The 21,116-nt window shown below is 45.1% G+C and overlaps 1 protein-coding gene across 1 annotated transcript in view; it reads left to right on the top strand.

Moving 5' to 3' along the window:
- Nucleotides 1-20,800, top strand: part of LOC310865165 (uncharacterized protein) — a 468,188-nt gene extending 447,388 nt beyond the window's left edge. The window contains exon 5 of the transcript XR_014569804.1: nucleotides 20,785-20,800. The gene's annotated coding sequence lies outside the window, so the exon portion shown is untranslated. The remainder of the gene's footprint in view (nucleotides 1-20,784) is intronic.
- The last annotated feature ends 316 nt before the right edge of the window (nucleotides 20,801-21,116 follow it).

Below are 21,116 nucleotides of genomic sequence, written 5' to 3'. Positions count from 1 at the left end.
CATTTTGCATACCGCACCTTTTGTCATGACTTTACTTTGACTTATAACCCTTAAATCCCTTTTGCTGTTTTGGGGACCATAGGTCATTTCTCCAGCTGGTGTTGACATGTTGTTGGGGGGTCATCTTCTCTGTTTGTGTTCTGCCTCGACAGACCGTCTAGTACGTACGTGTCACCTTTGTCAGGAGGCGCTTTAACATTTTTTACTTGGTAAACATGCATTCAACGAAGGCTCGCAACTCACTTTTGTAATGCAAGTATTTATTCACAATCACAGCAGGCAGGACATGCAACGTTTCGACCGGTATTGGTCTTTTTCAAGTATAAAAATACCTTGAAAAAGACCAATACCGGTCAAAACGTTGTATGTCCTGCCTGCTGTGATTGTGAATAAATACTTGGAGCATTACAAAAGTGAGTTGCGAGCCTTTGCTTTTCTTCATGATATCCGTTAGTAACAGTTTGGCTCAGCACCAAGATCGGAGGATGTGCGCTGTGTTCTATTTTATTCTGAAACATGCATTCAACGCTGCGTCATTTTATACCTCATGGCTGCTGATGCTATCTCTTTTTACCCAGTCTTTTTTATCAATGGCTGAAAAGAACTTTTTACTGCAGCCGGATCTACCCAAGTTCCACCTAGTTTTAATGAGAGCAAAGCTCATAAAGTCCAGGCCCAAATGTATAGTTTGGAAGAGATGGGTGGATCATAAGAAATAAACTACTTTGTCTCATTTTTTCACATACAAGGCTCTCTTTCTACTGGTGACACAAAAAAGAAATTGCTTTTAGCCAAGTTTTGGTGAGATAGATGAGCGATTTAGAGGTTTGCCTCAATGCAAATACTTTGACAGACTCTGCACAACAAGGTTGACTTCAGTCGAATGCTGAAAAACACGATGAAAGGTGGTGCTATTTTTTACTTGGGCAGCTCAAGAAAGAGAACTGCAGAAGAATGTTTGGCCTCCTCAAAAAGGCTAATGAGAAGAAAAAGTCTACCATTTCCTGAGTGAAAGTTTGACGAGACGCCAATGCCTACATTGCATAATTTGTGTCATGCATGCGGTCAAAGAGTGCAGAAATAGATATGACTTTCAGACTCTTTGGTATGGTGAAGCCTTCTCATCCTGCAGGCTCTCTCTGGGTATTTTGCCCAAAAGTGGCCTCAAGGAGACCTGCTGGGGTTACAAAAGCACCTCTTCTTTAATGAGGAGGAGAGGTGGGGGGGGATGACTAAAAATAGCCCCGGCTCCTGGACAGAGCTAGCTGCACCGCTGCCTTTTCCTTCTCTGTTTCCCTCAGGATGTTGTTGAACGTCTGGTACATTCCTCACACGCTTGGCCAGGCTGCATTTTTGCTCCCCCCCCCACCCCCACCCCAGTGGTGGAAGAAGTTATAAAGTCAGATTTTTCTGATTTAACGCATTTTGGGCGGGAACCCCTTTTTTGGTCTTTTAAGCATTGTGTTATACTTTAGCTATTGAAAAATAGCAGATCTACAAGCATTGTGTTATAATTTAGCTATTTTTTTAAAATGGTGAAAATGTGGCGCAAATCTTTGAATATAAATTATTTCAGAGCGAGTGTTTTTTTTAAGATATTCTTTTTTTTGCGGCTTACGCCTTTTATTGATTTTTTGAAGGGACAGACAGTAGGCTGACAGGAAACGGGAGAGAGATGGGGGGATGACATGCAGTAAAGGCCGTGTCGGGCTCGGGAGTCGAACCCGCGGCACACTGCGACTGGATTACCAGTCAGGTGCCCAGACCGTTACGCCACGGCCTGGGCCAGAGCGAGTGTTTTTAACTAAAAAAAATTGCTTCTGGGGAGGGGTCCCTGGAACAACATATTTTCAGATGGGGGTCGGCGGCCAATTACATATGTTTTTGGGGGTCCTGTTTGAGAACCACTAACATGGGGTTTTTCAGAAAACTTCCAGGATTTAGAAGGCATTTGTAGAGTCATCATAAATGGGTTTAGTACTTTTTAAGTATTGCTACTTTTTTTTTAAAGAAAAAGTAGCAATAGCACAATGTAGAAATACTGCAACTGTTGCAAGTAAAAGACCTGCATTAATTAAAAATTGTAGGCCTACTTGAGTAAAAAGTGCATCGAAATATACCCAAAAGTAAAAGATACTAAAAGTTTTCAAAACCTTTCTTTTTGGAGAAATAGCAGATCTACCACCTCGCAACGCTCACAACACGTCGCAATGTGTTGATCTGCTGTTATAAAATAGGGCTTAAATGGGGTAATAATGTATATTTTGTAATAAAACAATCTGTTTTTAAATAATTGTTGTGGGGTAAAAGGTACAGTATATTTGCCTCTGAGATGTAGAAGTATATAAATAAACTATAAAAAAATAACAGAAAAGTAAAAGTACCCATGCAAAATTGTACTTAAGTACAGGACTTGAGTATATTAGTACACTTAGTTACTTTCCACCACTCCCCCCCCTTCTCCCCCCAATCCACCTTCTCATTGCCTGTAGAAGAATTCCGAAGGACACTTTGTACCATAGCTGTGGTTAACTGCTCTTCTGAAGCATCGTCTAGTTATGTTGGGCAGCCGTGATGTCGAACACAGCTGGTTTGCTGTCATTTCAGGCTTTATTTACTTTTCATATTTTGTCCAAGAAGGGACCGACCGCAGCACCAAATTGCCCTTTTTTTCTTTTTTTGCTGTTTCATAACTGCGATCGCAGGTGAACATTGAATGTCCCCCACTGTGCTTCAAGCTCTCACGACACGACACACGCTCTGTGCTTGCATGCACTGCAGTGCCAACGTGCCTCGATCAAGTCAAGAACGCCTGTTTGTATGAGCTCTGCTCTTGCAATTAAGGCCATGTACAGTACAGTACATAGTGTCTACGTTCTCCCGTTTGCCCCGATCTGGACTCTCTGGAGGAGGAAACCCGATGTTAGGGTGATGTCCGATCGGCGCAGAACATCTGTCTGCCCTTCCGTGCAGGCGTGTCACAGGAAGCATGAATGAAAGACATGATCCCCACTGTCTGCAGCACGTGTTCCTCACACACAGACACACACACATGCGCACGCACGCACACACTTCCACACCTGACCTACAGCTTGGTCTTCCTGCGCCCTTCAAACCAGTGAGGCCTTTCACGTCCGTTCTGCGTCCCCGATGTCCCAGAGTGACCTCTTTTTGTTATATCCAAATATTTTCCTGTGTTTATGCACCAGCCACTGACCCCTATAGGCTACACTGGGACGGGCCAATAGATACACAAAGAATTCCACCTTGCCCATTGCACGTTTTCCCAGGCCTTCCAGTAAACCTCTGTTTCACCAGCTGTGATCTGCAGACCACCCTTGTTAAAACATCAATCAGTCAGTCAGTCAGATGGCCAGATCGCCCACAGAAGCCAAGCGCTTTCACTGACTTATTCTCTTACACTTTATACAACCGTTTGAATTAAACCAGAATGTCACCTTTTATACATCTGAGCTATGGGATATGAAATATGTGGCTTTATACATGTGGATTAAATTAATTCAGGGTAGTGTTGATAGGAAAGGCTCATGGTAACGTGTTACGGCACATTTATACTTCATCGCATACACCGTGTAATTTTATTATTATTATTATTACAAAAACAGTGAATTTCAAATTTGTTAAAGTGCCGTACGACACGTTTCTGCTGCATGGCTCCGAGGGGCTGTTCTAGAACAATCTAGAACAGTGGTTCCCAAAGTGGGGTCCGGGGACCCCGCAGGGGTCCTTGAGTGAGTTCCAGGGGGTCCCCATGCAGCTAAATGATAGTTTGGAACTAGCCTCGGTACCAGGCTTTCATTTTTGTTGGTGCAAAAATGTAAAGCCTGGAGGAACGCATTGGCCGCTCTGGTCTAAAAGTGGGAGTCAACCCTTCCGGGTGGGCGTCGCTCCAAATTATGTGACGTAGCGCTGCACTAGGGGGGAGAGGAGGGGCCGGGGGTGACGGACAGATCGATGAGATCCAATCAGGGCGTGCGCAAATCTCAGCCGCGACCCGCCCCTCTAGACCAGAAACCTAACACGTTAGCTCAGGCTAGTTTGGAACCAAACAGACCCTACACTCTCAGAGTTAAATTAACATTGATTTTACAACATAAATTGGGGGTCCCAGTGATAGAAATGCCATTAAATGTAGGCTACGTTAGACTAATGCATGTCAAACTGGGGGTCCTTGAAATTACTGAGAATTACTGAGAATTACTGCTAGAGCCGTAAAAATCTTCTCTTATGGAGGTCGCTGCAGGCATATATTTTCTAATGGGGGTCCGCAGGCTTATAAGTATCAATTTGGGGGTCCTTGACTTGAAAGTTTGGGAACCACTGATTTAAAAGACTGTCCGTGTCTGTGTGTCTGTGGGGCTAATTTCCCACATATTGTAAATATTTATAATACTGATTTATCATGTTGTTTTTAAGGAAGCCCAGGAGCGCCAAATACGTGTTATTTAGCTTTCTTTTCTAATTTTTATCCCACGATTTTGTAACCCAGTTTTTTCTTTTCACCCAGTGCCAATTATCTAATGTAATCCTGGGCGCTACACTTCCTCTGCCAACCTGGGGGGGCAGCGGACCTCATGCCTCCTTCTATGCATGAGGAGTCCAAGCTGCTTCTTTTCACCTGACAGAGGGGAATTTCCCCGGCCGGACGTAGCACGTGGAAGGGACACGTTATTCCGACCAGTTCCTTTCCCCTCCATCAGGCGCCCCGGCTGGCCAGGGGGAGGTAGTTTTAGAGACCAGGATTACGGCATGTTTTTGTGAGGGTATCTACCCTAGGGGACACGGGGAGAACATGCAAACTCCACACAGAAAGGCCCTATCGCCAACCCCCGCCTCGGGTATGGGCACTGATGACGCGGAGGAGGGAACACAACGCCAGTGCCCACAGCGTCCCCAGCGGGAATCGAACCCAGGACCTTCTAGCTGTGAGGCAACAGCACTACCAACTGTGCCACCGTGCCCCGTTATTTAGCTTTCTATTTAATGATAAACATATAATGTTGGCTTACCGCATATCAAAGCTCTCGATCGGCGTTCCCTTCAGCCTCAATGCATGCATGGTGGTGGGGGGGGGGGGGGGGGGGGGCTGAGGCATCTCTAATCCTTTTTATCTGAAGATGATGTCTGAGATCCACATGGAAGCCGTGCCATAGAAGTTGTTCAGTTGAAGCAAGCCTGTGTTGGTTCAGTAGATCAATTAGTCTTCACAGTTCAACAAATGCTGTCAATTTGCAGACCGCGGCCATCTTGCCATCAGGGTTTGGAAGCACTCGTTTTCAGCAAAGCAGTGTCCTGCTGCCTATTGCATTATGTGCAAATTCAAAACAGGTGGTATACGCAGGGCATTTGAGTGATATCTAACGAGCGCTTCCAAACTGCAATCACCTGCGAGGACAGAAAGTAGCTCATAACATGTCTATGGTGGATTTTTATGAACGTTGGTAAGATGGCCGCGGTCTGCATATGGTCCATAGGTTGGAGAAGAAAATCTTGAAAGCGTTTGGGACCCTCCTGGTTGTCTCCACCAGGCCGAAGGCATGGGGGGAGAGTATGTTTTGCACTCCGTCCGTCCGTGTGTCCGTCCGTCCGTCCGTCCGTGTGTCCGTCCGTCCGTCCGTCCGTCCGTCCGTCCGTCCGTGAGCAGCTAATCTCGGCCACCGTTAACCCGGTCGATGCCAAATTTTGCACACACACTCCCTGGATGCCAACGATGAACCTCTGCCCCAAACTTTCCACAGCGGCCTGTTATAGCGCCACCAGGAGGCCGCTTTGTGCAACACAAGTTTTTGCACAGTACACCTACAGATTTTGTCCAAACATCACGCAAATTGGTACACAGTCTCTCTAGAGCCATTCAACCAAACCGGTCTTTCACATTTCTCAGACTCCATCCTGATTGGTTAACATTGGCTTCCAAAGTTCACAGGAGTGCTCAGTTTCAAACAAAATGCTGCAAATCATGAACACATCGCGTGATTTCCGTGAAATTGTGCACCCACATTCCCACTAGGCCGAGGACCAAATGCCACATGAACAATTTCAACTCAGCCTCAAGGTGGCGCTATAACTGGCCGAAAAGTGTTTTTACCTCTAACTGCACGGATCTGTGGATAACTTTCTATGCCAACTCCCTAGAGGCCAAGGAAAAACCTTTGCCTGGAATTTTTCACATCTGCTCTTTATAGCGCCACCAGGAGGCCGACATATGTAAAACACATTTTCTATTATTACTCCTTCAGATTTTATCCAAATTTCACGCAAATCGGTACACATGATCTCCATAGTCATGTGATCAAGACAGGCTTGTTTGATTTCTCATATTCCATCCTGATTGGCCACAATTGGCTCCTACAGTTTTCAGGAGTAGCCCGCTTTGTACAAATCGCCAAAACTCCTCAACGCAGCGTCCGATTGCGATGAAACTGTGCACGCATATTCCCACTAGGCTGAGGAAGAATCCTGGTGGAGACCTGTGCCCAGAAGGGCACTTTTTCTAGTTAAGTTATCAGATGGGTTGGCCGTGTTTTCAGGCCATGTTTATTTTAATGGTTGATTGTGTTCTGGCTTGGATCAATTGTATAGCATTCTTTAAGTATAGGCTATACCATCTCACTTTTAACAGTATCTAACTAATAATTCTAGATGCTGCATCCTCAAAACTTTTGAGGACGAATTGTGTGGACGGAATGCGTCCTGTAATTGGCTGTAAGGTGTTTCATTCTGCGCTGTGAGTGGCTGAGCATCAAATAACGGGTGCGCCACATGAGCCAATACAAGTGGCATGCAGAGGGCGAGAGATGTCAACACTCTCCTCATAACCTTGCCCCCTTCCCTTCTCCTCAGTGGCTGGAGCAATAGAGCGTCGCAGTCCCGCATTGATGACAACACAATCCTGGGGAGTGTGGTAGCCTATAAAAAGGCAATATAATACATACGTATTGTGATGCCAGTCACAGTATATTTTCCAATCATTTGAGGACAAAATAGTTAAGATCCTTCATCTGAATGGTGCTAATAGTTGCTATACTACTACTACTACTTTGGGAAGTTCAGCAATACAAATGCAATGCATTTATATACACGTCACACAAACCAACCTCTGCACATACTTTGGGTGTGTCATCATATCCCTGAACCGGTAGGGACTAGTTAAGTATATAATTGTATTCATTATTATTTCAAAATCTTAGTGTTTTGCCAATTATTTTGGGGCCCACTTGCAATACCCTCGTGGCCCACCAGTGGTTCCTGCAGGCCCACAGCTTTGGAGCACGGCGCTGACCTGGGGAACACCCTATACAGGTCAATTATTTTCGCTCTCAGAGAGTTGAATGAACGAACACTCTGGAATTTGGATTGCATAGGTTTTCATTTGAACACAAAGATATGTGTGAATTATAGGGCTTGAACTCTTATGTCGTATTCCTGTGGAAGAAACCACTGCACCAAAAGCTCCGGGGTGGTCCTACGTGGTCGTTTTAGGTCCGTTACAAAAACACGTCAGGACGTCATGCACACTAAAATGCCTGTGGTCACACAGAGCTCCCAATCCTTTGGTTATACCTCCTTCCATCTCCTCCCACTTTAGGTCATTTAGACCTGAACTCGATTCTATACAAAATGTCTTCTAAATCATGACAGTTTTCTCAAAAACCTATGTTTCTATGTCAGTGGTGCTCCAAACCATTTCATGTCAAGGACCCCAAAAATTATATGTATTTGGCCTCCGACCCCAAATCTGAAAATATGTCGTCAGAAGCAAAGATTTTAGTTAAAAACGTTGGCTCTGAAAGAATATATATTCAATGATTTGCGCCAACATTTTCACGATTTTTCACAAATAGCAGACCTACAAGCTGAGGTCTTGAGCTTGTAGATCTGCTATTTTTCAATAGCTAAAGTATAACGTAATGCTTAAAAACACCAAGAGGGGTTCCCGCCCGGAGTGGGTTAGGTCAGGAGACCTCTGCGTTGCACATGGACCATCTCTCTAAGGTACGTCAGGCGGTGGAAAGACCTGACATGGTCTGATTTATAGGACATCCTCTTGCCCTTCATAAATGGAAATGGATAACTGCAAATTTTCTCGGGTGTGTTCGTCTCGGAATTGCCAAGAAGGAAAAAAAAGGGCATAACTCAGCATCGCTTGACCTGAGATTGACTCAACTCTTAATAGCAATCAGATTTGGAGTGTGTGTGTGGGTGTGGGTGGGTGTGTGTGTGTGTGTGTGTGTGTGTGTGTGTGTGTGTGTGTGTGTGTCTGCTTGGCTTACACTCTTGATAACGTTTTGGTTCGCATTAAAGCCCCTATCCTTATTTTAACAAATCAGTTTGTAACCAATCTGTACGGTAGAGTTAGTTATAACACGATGTACGGTTAGGTGATCTTCCTACTGTATCGAGAGGCATACCTTGGTTAGACATACCATACCATACCACTGTCTTGTCCGTGTCTTGTGTCTTGTCTGTGTTTAATGGCCGCCCAATGCATTTCCAATGGAAGACAGCATGGTTTCACCAAACAATGCAAACATGTATGTTTGATGCGGGGGAGCGGGGCACAACACAGCCATCAAACAAAAATGTTTGGTCAAACCATGTGACTTCCATTTTGGAAATGCATTGGGGGCGGCCATTAAACACGGACAAGACACAAGACACGGACAAGACAGCCGTCTCAATAGTGAGAGTGAGGCCTTCTAAAACGACCGGATTAAGGGTGTGGGAGAGGGTTATGGTTAGGTTTAGGTGTGCTGTCCCGTGGGAGGTTAGGGTTAGGGTGAGGGTTTGAGATATCAGACCAACGGTATGTCTATACCCAAAAGCAGGGTCTAAACGTGGCATTGAGACGTTTAGACCCTGGTTTGGGGTTAGGACACCTCCTGGTTGGTCAGTATCTCCGCTGGCCTACACAGCAGGCCATTCTGTCTTGGAAGAAGTGCTGGAGGTTTGGTCTCCCGACTCTCCTGCAGTGCGGGAGACGTATACCGGGGCTCAAATAGCTATAGGACATGACACTAACGGATTGCAGCTTTAATATCTCCTCCTCCCTGAGGTTGGAACGCTAGCTGCTCCATCCCAGCTCTCCAACGCTCCCCTTTAATCCTGCCTGCTCTGGGAGGTCATGGCAGAGTCACTATAGTGTGTGTGTGTGTGTGTGTGTGTGCGTGTGTGTGCACGCGTGTGTGTGTGTGTTTCCAGTGTCTGGTGCTGCCTTGGTGGCGGTGGTGAGATGCAATCAGTGGGGAATGAATGATCCATGCTGCTCTCTGGTGACAATTACGTGACTCAGAAGAATGATGCATGAAGGACTCATGTCTAATGATGCAGTGGTTCTCAAAGTGGGGGACTGGGGAACCCACCGGGGTCCTGGAAAGGGTTCCAGGGCGTCCCCAGAAGACAGAGGAACCCACCGGGGTCCTGGAAAGGGTTCCAGGGGGTCCCCAGAAGATCGAGGAACCCACCAGGTTACTGGAAAGGGTTCCAGGGGGTCCCCAGAAGACAGAGGAACCCACCGGGGGCATTCGAGCATGGGGCTAAATATGTATTTCTTTTTACACAATTTTATAGCGATTTATTTTGTATTATTTACTATAGTCCTACCAGACCCCAGGAAATTACATCTGGCCACAAAAGATCACAGGATCTACTGAATGTGAAGGGGTGACAAACTGACATGTTGAGCCATACAACACAGTATGGAAGCCCCATATAGTACCCCCCCTTCACATTCAGTAGATCCTGTGATCCTATAGTCTGCGATTTTAGAAAAATCGTAAAAATGCAAATCTTTGAAAATATATTCTTTCAGAGCGAACGTTTTCACTCTCCTCATGACTTGCCCCCTTCCCTTCTCCTCAGTGTCTGGAGCAATAGAGCGTATTCATTTAATAATGAATACATTTTGTATTTGGAGTCATTTGAGATATGTTGGAACTCAAATCTTCCATTCTGGGGTCCCTGACATATAGCATCTTTTCAGATGGGGTTCTGCGGCCGGGAGCCCGCTGGCCTAGCGGTCCAGGCGCATGCCACATATAGGCTCTGGCCTGACAGCGTGTCGCGTGTTCGAGTCCCGTTCGTGACCACCTTTGCTGCATGTCTCTCGATCCCTTCTCTCTCTCCCTCTTTCCTTTCAATCTTCACTTGATACTATCAATAAAGGCAGAAAAGCCACAAAAACAAACCTTTAAAAAATATAAAGATGCAGGGGTTCTGCGGCCAAATAAATATCATTTTGGGGATCCTTGACATTAAAAAGGTTTGAGAAGCACTGGCCTAATGTCTGCTACGTCGTACGCTGGTGTATTAAATCAAATCAAACTTTATTTATAAAGCACGCTTTAAAACAACCAAGGTTGACCAAAGTGCTGTACAGATCAGTGTGGTATGAGCCAGGCTTCAGTCGTTGAGAGTGAGTGAACGGCTCACTCGTCCATCGCAGCAGAGAGAGAGAGAGAGAGAGAGCCAAGGACATCAGATGCTGTCTCTCTCTGTGGGGGTTGGAGAACAGGCAGTTCTGAAGAACTGCAGAACCTGTACATGAGCTCACATAAGCCCACCGGAATCAGGATTATAGAAGGGCTGAATGTACTGAGGCTTAATGGAAGGCGATCCCCTCAGGATAAGGATAGAGGATGTTTGCAGCACACGGTGGATTGATCACACATTTCTCAGGTGTTGTGTGTGTCATTCAGGAAGACGAGACAGAGACATCCCGTTGAAATTGGGCCTGTGTGGTGTGCTGTGCACCAATAGCTTATTGGTTAGTGCATTGACAATATTATATATATTTTGTATCTGAATACATAATGTTAAAACACTTGGCCATGTATGATAATGGAGAGTATCATTCTTTTTTCTATATCATTTTTATCCCACAATTTTGTAACCCATTTTTTTTTCACCCGACGGGGACGGGGGGGGGGGACGGGGGGGGGGGGGGGTTCCCCGGTTGGACATAGTGCGTGTAAGGAACACGTTATTCCAACCAGTTCCTATCCCCTCCATCAGGCGCCCCGGCTGGCCAGATGGAGGCAGTTTAGAGACCACTTCCTCTCCCCTCCATCAGGCGCCCCGGCTGGCCAGGGGGAGGCAGTTTAGAGACCACTTCCTCTCCCCTCCATCAGGCGCCCCGGCTGGCCAGGGGGAGGCAGTTTAGAGACCAGTTCCTCTCCCCTCCATCAGGCGCCCCGGCTGGCCAGGGGGAGGCAGTATATTGACCAGTTCCTCTCCCCTCCATCAGGCGCCCCGGCTGGCCAGGGGGAGGCAGTTTAGAGACGAGAGAGTTGGGTCAGGTGGTCTGTTCACAGAGACCACATCAGAAACCAGGCCCTTTCATTGGCATTCCGTGGTGTAAATGGGCCTCTATCCTATAATGCTATTACAGTACAGGGAAATAACCTTAAAATCACATAAGATCAAAGGCGCGGCCTGATCCTACAAAGTAAACCCCTCAGTATTAAAGCTGCATTCCGGAACTTATATTTGACTATATACTACTACTATTAACAGTCACGGTAACAGTCACTGTGCTGGGTCCCTTCATTCACTAACCTGCCCCTGTGGTGGTAACAGTCATTGTGCTGGGTCCCTTCATTCACTAACCTGCCCCTGTGGTGGTAACAGTCACTGTGCTGGGTCCCTTCATTCACTAAACTGCCCCTGTGGTGGTAACAGTCACTGTGCTGGGTCCCTTCATTCACTAACCTGCCCCTGTGGTGGTAACAGTCACTGTGCTGGGTCCCTTCATTCACTAACCTGCCCCTGTGGTGGTAACAGTCACTGTGCTGGGTCCCTTCATTCACTAACCTGTACTGTGGAAGGTGCACTTTCGGCTAGTTAGACATATAGCTTACCGTTGCTGTCGGCGGGCAGAAACCTGTATGTCTTTACGGCCTTGCTAGCACAGCGGTTTGATCTCTGTGTGGGAAACAGACACAGGTGGGGAACAGTCAGACTCATCAATCTATCAATGAGATCAAATGATTCTACATGGGCTCCTCTGCAGCTGTTCTGTACACACCTAAACATGACCTAAACTGTGTCCACCCCCGACCACTGGTACTATATGGTAGATCTACAAGCTCACTGTGCGTCCCAATGCGGCGTGCTGTAGATTGGCTATTTTCGCCATTTGTCATATACGACATAGGGTATACATAGGGTTTAAGTGGTTAACAGCAGCAAAGCTGCGAGCCAGAATGGCTTAATGTTACTTTTTTTTTTTTATCCATTCAAGTTAGAAAAACAAGAAAATCTCTGCAGGTGGAAAAGCATCCATTTCCAGTAAAGTGCTCTAGTCTCTGATCACCAGTAACAGCCCCTCCTGCCTGCATGTGTTATTCTAGCCTACTGATGGGCTCATGACGTCTCACAGGCAGCAGGGTCAGACTGTTACAGCATCCAACCATCAACCAGTTTGTCTTCATTAATATGCATACATAACTTTTCACATTTCATTTTCCACCTGGAGTGGCATAGCAGGTGCACTGTGTGTGTGTGTGTGTGTGTGTGTGTGTGTGTGTGTGTGTGTGTGTGCGTGCGTGTGTCAGTGCGTGCGTGCGTGCGTGTATGTGCGTCCGTCCGTCCGTCCGTGCGAAAAGGGTTGTGGAAGAGGCAGAAAAGGGTTGTGGAGAACATAAGACTAGCATTATCCAAATAACGGAGACCAGTGATCCTCAACCTTTTTAAAAGGTATTAGGGCACGGACCCCCATTTGACATAATTGTCATCTTTGGGGTCCCCAATCTTACACTGCAAGATTTAACTCAAGAGTTATACACACACCAGTAAACGATCCATTTGGTTCCTAATTATGAATCATTTGGCTGGAGACCGCCCCTGGATCCATCTTTATTTCAGCCTCCATGGAAGTCCCCTAACTCTATATGTACTGTATAACCTTTACCAGTAATGCAAAACCAAAACCTTGGAGTTTCATAAAAGGCTGTGTGGCTGTGTGTGTGTGTGTGTGTGTGTGTGTGTGAGTGCTTACGTGTGCGCATCTATACCCCACCCCCCCCCCCCACACACACACACACCAGTGGTGGAAAATAACTAAGTACTTTTACTTAAGTACTGTACTTAAATGTGTGCAACATCTATCTGCTATCTGCTATTTTCAATAGATTTTGTACACATTTTGAACTTGTGAAATGGAACATTCTTCAATATAAGTACTTTTAGTACATTTTGATGCCGATACTTTTGCACTTTTATACATTTTCAATTCCATACTTTTACTTGTAACGAAGTAGTTCTAAATTGCAGTATTGGTACTTTGACTTAAGTAAAACAATACTCACACACACACACACACACACACACACACACACACACACACACACACACACACACACACACACACGACTTTGGGTACTTAGAAAAGCACATTCCAGGAATTATTATTATTATCTCAGTGTCCAACTATTTTGGGTCTGTCTGTTGTGTATGGCACTCTCAGCAGCTGGGGCAGCTCTTACATAACGTTGTAACGTCAGGTGGAAACATATTGTATATGTGACATGTCTAAAACCGTTTGCAGCAAATGTAAGAAAAAAACTAGAAAAGTCTCAATTTTGAGTGTGGTTGCAGCAGTCACTTACATAGGCCCCTACCACTACTTTTGCCAGGCAATTACAATGTCACGTCACCCCTGTGAGATTCATGTGTACGGTAAGTATTGTGTAAGGGGATTTATGCCCCCAAACGGTTGCAACAAACGGTTATTTTTTTTTTGCATTTACGGCGCCCCCTATGGATGAAAATGGAATTGCTTTTGGCTTTTGGTTGATTAAACCACCCGCGACATTTGATTCAAATTTGGAGTGGATTGGACGTTTGGTTCGTGATTTGTTGCATTTTTTGTCAAATAGGCCCCTTAAGCGTTATTCATAGTCTGGATTTTCGGTGGTGGGGTGACCACCGAACTACAACATGACGTCACGAGCTGCAGTGAAGAGCAAACCACCGCCACCGCTCCAGCCCTTCTCTCTGTTTTTACTCACCACCGCTCAACGTTATTTCAGCTCGGGTGGTCAGCTCACCACCGGAGTGGTGGTCACCTCACCAGGTCACCTCACCACCGAAAATCCAGACTATGAATGAGCCTTTAGTCTTAAGGCCTATTCATAGTCTGGATTTTCGGTGATGAGGTGACCACCGCTTAAGTGTTACAATTACAATAGTCTGGTTGAACCACACTAATAAAGTGTTACAATTACAATAGTCTGGTTGCCCACTAACTACAATTAAAACCTGCGTTGCAATGGGTCTTAGTAGTAGTAGTGTAGTTAGTTACCAGCGAAAATATTAGATGACAATAAGCGAAATAGCAGATCTACACTCTCGTCTGACACAAGTATAGGGCATTAATTTACGAAAAGAAGTTGGCATATGGAGCGTGAACACCATGTTCAATTAAACAGTGCATTGCAGCCAACGTGCTACACAGGTGGTAGTCATCGAGACCCCAAGACGTCAAATGAGAAGAACTTGAAACAGAAATCAAAGTAAAGCTGTGGCAGCTGGCGATCTAAACCTATTAGCAAGTTCACTCTTCATTGTTGTTGATGGTTTGTTTTTCATTCAAGAAGCCCGCCCGGGGCCCTGCAGGCAGCACGGCCTGCTAAATTTAGCTTTGGCTGGATAGGCTGCCGTGATGTCTCTTCTTTAAAAAAAAATCCTGGGTAATACACAGGCTGTCGTGCCCTTTAAAAAAAACTAAAAACCTACAGCTGTATAAATGGAACACAGAGTGTGCATGCTTTGCTTGCAATGGAAAAGAAAGTCAAGCGGCATGAAGAGACGAGAACAAAGCAGGGTTTAGAGGCAGGTGCGTGCATGACAAACAAGAAGTGGAAAAAAAAGGGGGCTTCCTGTGAGGCTTGTAAAGGATGGAGCTTCACGTGAATGACACAACCGTCCCAGTGTCTCTCTGTGGGTGGGTTTCTGTAAGCAAACTGTAAATATGTGGTCAACAGAGTCTGCACTGATGTAACAGGTACTGTGCGTGTGCATGTGCATGTGTACCGTTACTCATTGAGCCTTTGTGAATATCATTTATTTGTATTGTAGCCTTTATTAATCCCACACAGGAGAAATACATTTTCAGCTGTATCCAGCTGATGGCTGCTCAGATGGTCATGATGAGCCGAGGAGGGGGGGGGGGCTCCAGGTGTCTTCTTTATTCACAAAGCTATATGGCCACCATCATACTGTGTGTGTGTGTGTGTGTGTGTGTGTGTGTGTGTGTGTGTGTGTGTTATTTTAGACAAAAATCCATTACCGACACGTGTATAGAAGATCCATTATCGATGCTCTCTTTCTCAAAACACGAGCGATATCCATACATTTAAATCATATTTCTGTATCGTTTCGGTTAATAACAAAAGACAAGTAGAGCTAATAAAAGGCAAAAGAAAACAGAAGCATGGAAGGAGGAGAGAAAAAAAGGGAAAAAAGGAAGAAAAAAGAAAAACAGAAAAATCTACAAGACCTGAGGAATGTTCTCCACTGCAGCCGCGCTCCTCGTTCACGGCAGGAAGTGCCAGTCAAACCACAGGAATGCAAAGCACTACAGCAGACACTGCTTTCCACATGAGAACCGAGAGGAGAGGGAGGGTGTGGGTGTGTGTGTGTAAGTGTGTGTGTGCGTGTGCGTGCATGCGTGTGTGCGTGCATGTGTGTGTGTGAGAGAGTGACAAAGACAAAGTGAGAGTGGATAAACGGACAGTCATGATGTTAGAAACAGACTCTGGTACTTTATAAACAGCAAAAATCAAATAATTATATTTATTAGACTATAACATAACATTATATATCTCACCTTTCGGCTTCCTTCAGTTATCATATCTTCTGGATTATGGATTGTAGAGTCTTCATTGACCCTCCTCAGAATCCACAGTAAAAAAAAATCCTCATTGTTACTTTAGCTCGGAGATTAATTCTCTTTCACACTTTTTACACACTCACTGAGTTCAAAGAACGCTGAGGCTTTTTACTGTGTGGCCCCGACACCGGAATGCATTGTGAGAAACAGGTGTCGTCGACATAGAAAAGCATCCGCGGAGAAGAAGTGCTGACTCATCAGGGTCGTCATCTCGGCACTTAATGAATGCTCATCATTCACGATGGTGAGACATGAGGCCGAGATCTCAGATCGAGAGCCAAGCGATGTCTTGAATGAACGCCAAGAGTTGGGAAACATCTGTACGATCCGACGAGTTATAGAAGCCCTTCTGACAATAAAACATCTTCACGGCTCTCATAAGGCGACGTGAGCAGGGAGTTCCCTGTCGCCTCAGAGCCCCCTCTCTGAGGTTATAATCATTAGCATGCTTCTTCTTTCAGACACACAGCGATACCGACATCGCAACGAGCTAACTGGAAGATACAAGTCATTCTCAAGGATTCAACGAGCTAACTGGAAGATACAAGTCATTCTCAACGAGCTAACTGGAAGATACAAGTCATTCTCAAGGATTCCAGATACCAAGAATTAAAGGAGAATTCCATACTAAAAGGCTTTCTTACCTTTCTTTGTAGTTGTTACATCCCCACCAAAGAGGTCCAGGTGTTATTTTGTGCAAAAGCTCCTTATTGGCTATTTCCCCTACCATAAGCCCTAAATGAATTGCATTGAATTGAATGGGATGTATGGGGTGTTGTGCTAATTCGCTTAATTCCATCGCTCAAAATAATATATTTTTTGTATATATCTTCTCTTCCTAATGTAAATAATAACCCAAGCGGCACACTTTACTACTTAATTAGATGGAAATAAGCAAATTAGCACAACACCTGGACCTCTTTGATGGGGACGTAACAACTACAAAGAAAGGTAAGAAAGCCTTTTAGTATGGAATTCTCCTTTAAGCAACAGGCGCATTGTTATGTCTATTTAGACCTGAGGTCGATTCTACAAATGTCTTCTAAATCCTTTTCTGAAAAACCCGATGTTTATATGTCAGTGGTTCTCAAACATTTTCATGTCAAGGACCCTCAAAAATATATGTATTTGGCCGCCGTCCCCCATCTGAAAATATGTTGTCCCCAGAAGCAAAGATTTGCGACACATTTTTAGGATTTTTCAAAAATAGCAGACCTACAAGCTCATAGTGTGGCACTCGGTGCCACTCTATGAGCTTGTAGATCTGCTATTTTTCCATAGCTAAAGCATAACATAATGCTTAAAACACCAAAAGGGGTTCCCGCTCAAAATGGGTTTAATACAGGGACGGGAGAATCCTTGAGTTATTTGAATCTGACCAAAATGTGAAATGAAGTACTTGAAGAATAGGTGTGTGGCGTGTCGTGTGCACATCAAAAACCTACATACGTAGGCCAGGTGGTGCTGGATAAAATAACGAGTCCATGAAAATATTTAGACAGTGGCTACGTTTACATGAGCAGTTAAATCCCCTTTTCATTCCGAATAGAATTTAAATCCTATTAAACGTTGTTATGTAAACACCTACAAAAACGTACATCCGAATGAAAACGCTCGATGCGATCTAAAAACCATTCCGATGTCACTGGCCGGATTACTCCGATGTTCAATGCGATTGAAAGAAAATTGGACTCATGTATACACTAATTCGGATGCAAGTTCATTCTGGTCTTTCTGAGCATGCTCCAAGGCGCTCATATCCAAGGCGCGCCGAGGAGTTTGCACATAGAGCGCGTTATTTCGTTCCTTTTTTCAGATCCGAAATCCACAAAAGAATGTGGATCAGCAGCAGATGACGATAACCCTGATCTGTGTGTTATGTGTGTGTGTGTGTTCAACGGTCTCTCTCTCTCTCTATCTCTCTCTCTCTCTCTCTCTCAAAAATAACGAGCGACCCGATACAATAATAATCAGTGTTGCGTGCCCTGGCCGTGCTGTAGATAATAAAGTAAAAAAAATAAAAACGAGATGATCACCTTCCCAGCGGAGAAGCGGAGCCGCAGCGGGTGGGGAAAAAAAGACGGTAAACATATTTGCCCGTCCCTATCCAACCAGCAGCCTCAATTCAAAGCTACTGCGGAATGAAATGATGGGATTTCAAAGTATCGTCGTTCGTCTGTAATAATGTTTGTATTGTTGAAACAGTCACAATGAATGAACTGCTTATATTTTATGTGTCCAACAGATGGCGTGGTTTCACGTGAATTAACATGTATCATGTCTTCTATCACTTCTCCATATAAACACTCATTCGGAATGACCATTTCCCATGTAAACTCACGGCAAAAAAAATCGGATGTATTTTATTCGGAAGTATTTATTCGGAATGATCACCCTTCATGTAAACGTAGCCACTGTAATTTAAGCTTCCTGACGGGTAGTGTGATATTTCTTCACACATGAAAACAGGCCCATGTTTGAAAGGTCTTTGTTTACTTCTGAACTCTGATCAATTTGTAACACAGAGTGTACAAAATGTTACCAAAATGAACCCTAATTATACAACAGGTTGTTTCGAGGAATCAATCTGATTGGTTGAAACGGTAACAAGACTACTCGCCCCGTTTCTGTTTTCCTCCCAGAATTTTCCCCAGTGAGGGGTGGGAGAGGCTGGACAGCAGACGGCTGGACTTTGAATTTCTCTAACTATAAACTTTCATGACAGCAGAACAAGAAGAAGTACAAATATAATTTATGAAAAGCTACTACAGTGAAGTCTGTTCACAGAAGTTGTTGTAGGATATGTGGGGATTATCTGACGAGGTACCATTTGAGGGGGCAAAACCTTACATAATATACTAAATAATACTAAATTGTTGTCAAATAATATAGCCTTTCCACAGGAGTATCTTTTTATATTTTTCCAAAAAGAATACAAACAGCCAATATTACAAATATTACATATTACAAAGTTATCCCCCTCACCGGGGAAAAGTCCGGGAGGAAAAACGGGCAAGCACCGGGGCGAGTAGTCCAGTATTCGTTGAAACAGCCTTCTAGACGTGGTTCAAACGAGCACCACTCCACACCGAATCAAAGCAAAGAATTCAGCTGCTCTGTTCTCCCAGACTCGGCAAACTCGTGGCTATAGGCTAGCTAGTTTCTTGGGACATTTGTGGTCGTAGTGACATTAAAGAAATATGTTTTTTCAGCGATTTTCTTAGTTTTAAGGGTAACCGTTGTATAATTCGGAACTCGCCCTGCAGGCTCGTTCCTGCAGCATCGCAGGCGTGCATTAATGACGTTAAACCACCCCCTCTCGTGTGATATTGCTTAATTATCACTGAGCAGGTATCACACCAAGACTGTGTTGAGTTGGAAGGTGTACTGTACAAGCCTACTATGGTGACATGCAGGCACTCTAAAAAAGGCCCAACGGAGCTAAAGAGGGATTGCACCCGCCACAGGATGCGGACAGAATATAGCCTGCCCCATGGGCTGCCAAGTAGAGAGGGACCTCATCATCTGAAGTGGCTGGCTGGAGGAGAGAGAGAGAGCTGTTTTGACTGCAAGGAGTTGGCAAAGGTATAGAAGCGAAGCGCCCCCCCTTGGGTTTTAACTGGAACAGATCTGAGAGGAAATACCACTGGCAGAGAGACAGAGACAGAGAGAGAGAGAGAGAGCGGGGGGGGAGTAGGTTCGGGGGTGGGCGGCGTGCGTGGGCCTGTGATAAAACACGACTGATCTGATCTGATGGGGCCAGCGTAGCGTTGAGTGGATGGATGGAGGACAACTAGCGTGCGTTGCTGCTGTGAGCCTGACAGCCCCCTCAAGGACGAGGGAGGTTTTTTTTTCATACTGGGTCCCAGAGGTACTCTGCAGAGGCTGGGGTGGCATATCACATTGCCCCCCCCTCCTCCCCTCCCCTCCTCCACCACTCCTGTTCTCCTCTCTCTTAGCCATCTCACAGTTTCCTCTGAGTGCATTCACACACACCCAGACAGGAGAGACCCTTGAAGGCATTCCAGCTTCAACATTTGGGCCCGTCTGGAAGGAATTAAGAGGGGAAAAAGGTGGATGAGGTGGTTGGACCAATTTTCCCAGAGTCAGGGAGACCCACCCAAAAACTCTGCGCCGCCCGGCCGCCGGTACCCCGAGTTCTCTCCCCCCACAATCCCCCTGTGACACCATTCCTCCTCATTTTTTTTGTCCCGGCCCGCCTCCTCCTCCCCCAGCATCACGCCATCTTTATCCCCGCTTTTGGATTCACACAGGCTCCTTTTGCGAAACATATTGTCAAATACTCAACTCTGTAATTGTCTGTAACTATCCTTAGCTCCCTTAACTTGCACAGCAGATTCACATCAAAGGTTTTGTTCTCATTTAGATGTGGCGTATTGGCCGGATCGGCCCGGGTCTGGGACGGGGAATCGGCGGTCGGTTCCTGCTCCATTACGGTAAGTCTCTCTCGCTGGTCCCAGGGGAACTCACGCTGTCTACAGGGGCCAGATTGTAACAGTAAGAGGCCAGCTGGCTGCCCCGGCCACACCAGAGACCCACGCACTGCTAGATAACATCAAGAACATTTTTTACGTATGCATTTCCGCATGCCTTTTTTTTGGGCCCATTTCTCTACATCCCCCCCTTCTCTCCTGTCCCGTGCAAACATGCACTATATACCGGTACATGTAACACGCACGCACGCACGCACGCACGCACGGACGTGCGCGCACACACACACACACACACCAGTGGTGGAAAAAGTACTGAATTGTTTTACTTAAGTAAAAGTACCACTACTGCAATTTAGAACTTTTCCGTTACAAGTAAAAGTACGGAATTGAAAATGTACTTGAGTAAAAGTACAAAAGTATCGGCATCAAAATGTACTTAAAGTACTAAAAGTAAAAGTACTCAAATTGCAGAATGTCCCATTTCACAAGTTCAAAATGTGTACAACGTCTATTGAAAATAGCAGATCTACAAGCTCACAATGCGTTGCGACACATTGTGAGCTTGTAGATCGGCTATTTTCAAATGGCCAAAATGTATAGGGTTGAAGTGACGTTTTCTAATCAAAATTGAAATCTCCAAAGTAAAAGTAAATTTTGGCTCTGAGATGTAGTGGAGTAGAAGTAAAAGTACTGGAAATTGGAAATACTCAAGTAAAGTACAAATACCTCAAAGTTGTATTTAAGTAAAA

The sequence above is a fragment of the Protomyctophum parallelum genome, assembly GCF_964188405.1.
Source record: "Protomyctophum parallelum genome assembly, chromosome: 1".
Lineage (NCBI taxonomy): Eukaryota > Metazoa > Chordata > Actinopteri > Myctophiformes > Myctophidae > Protomyctophum > Protomyctophum parallelum.
The sequence above is the reverse complement of the archived record's forward strand: the minus strand, read 5'-3'. Positions and strand labels throughout refer to the sequence as shown.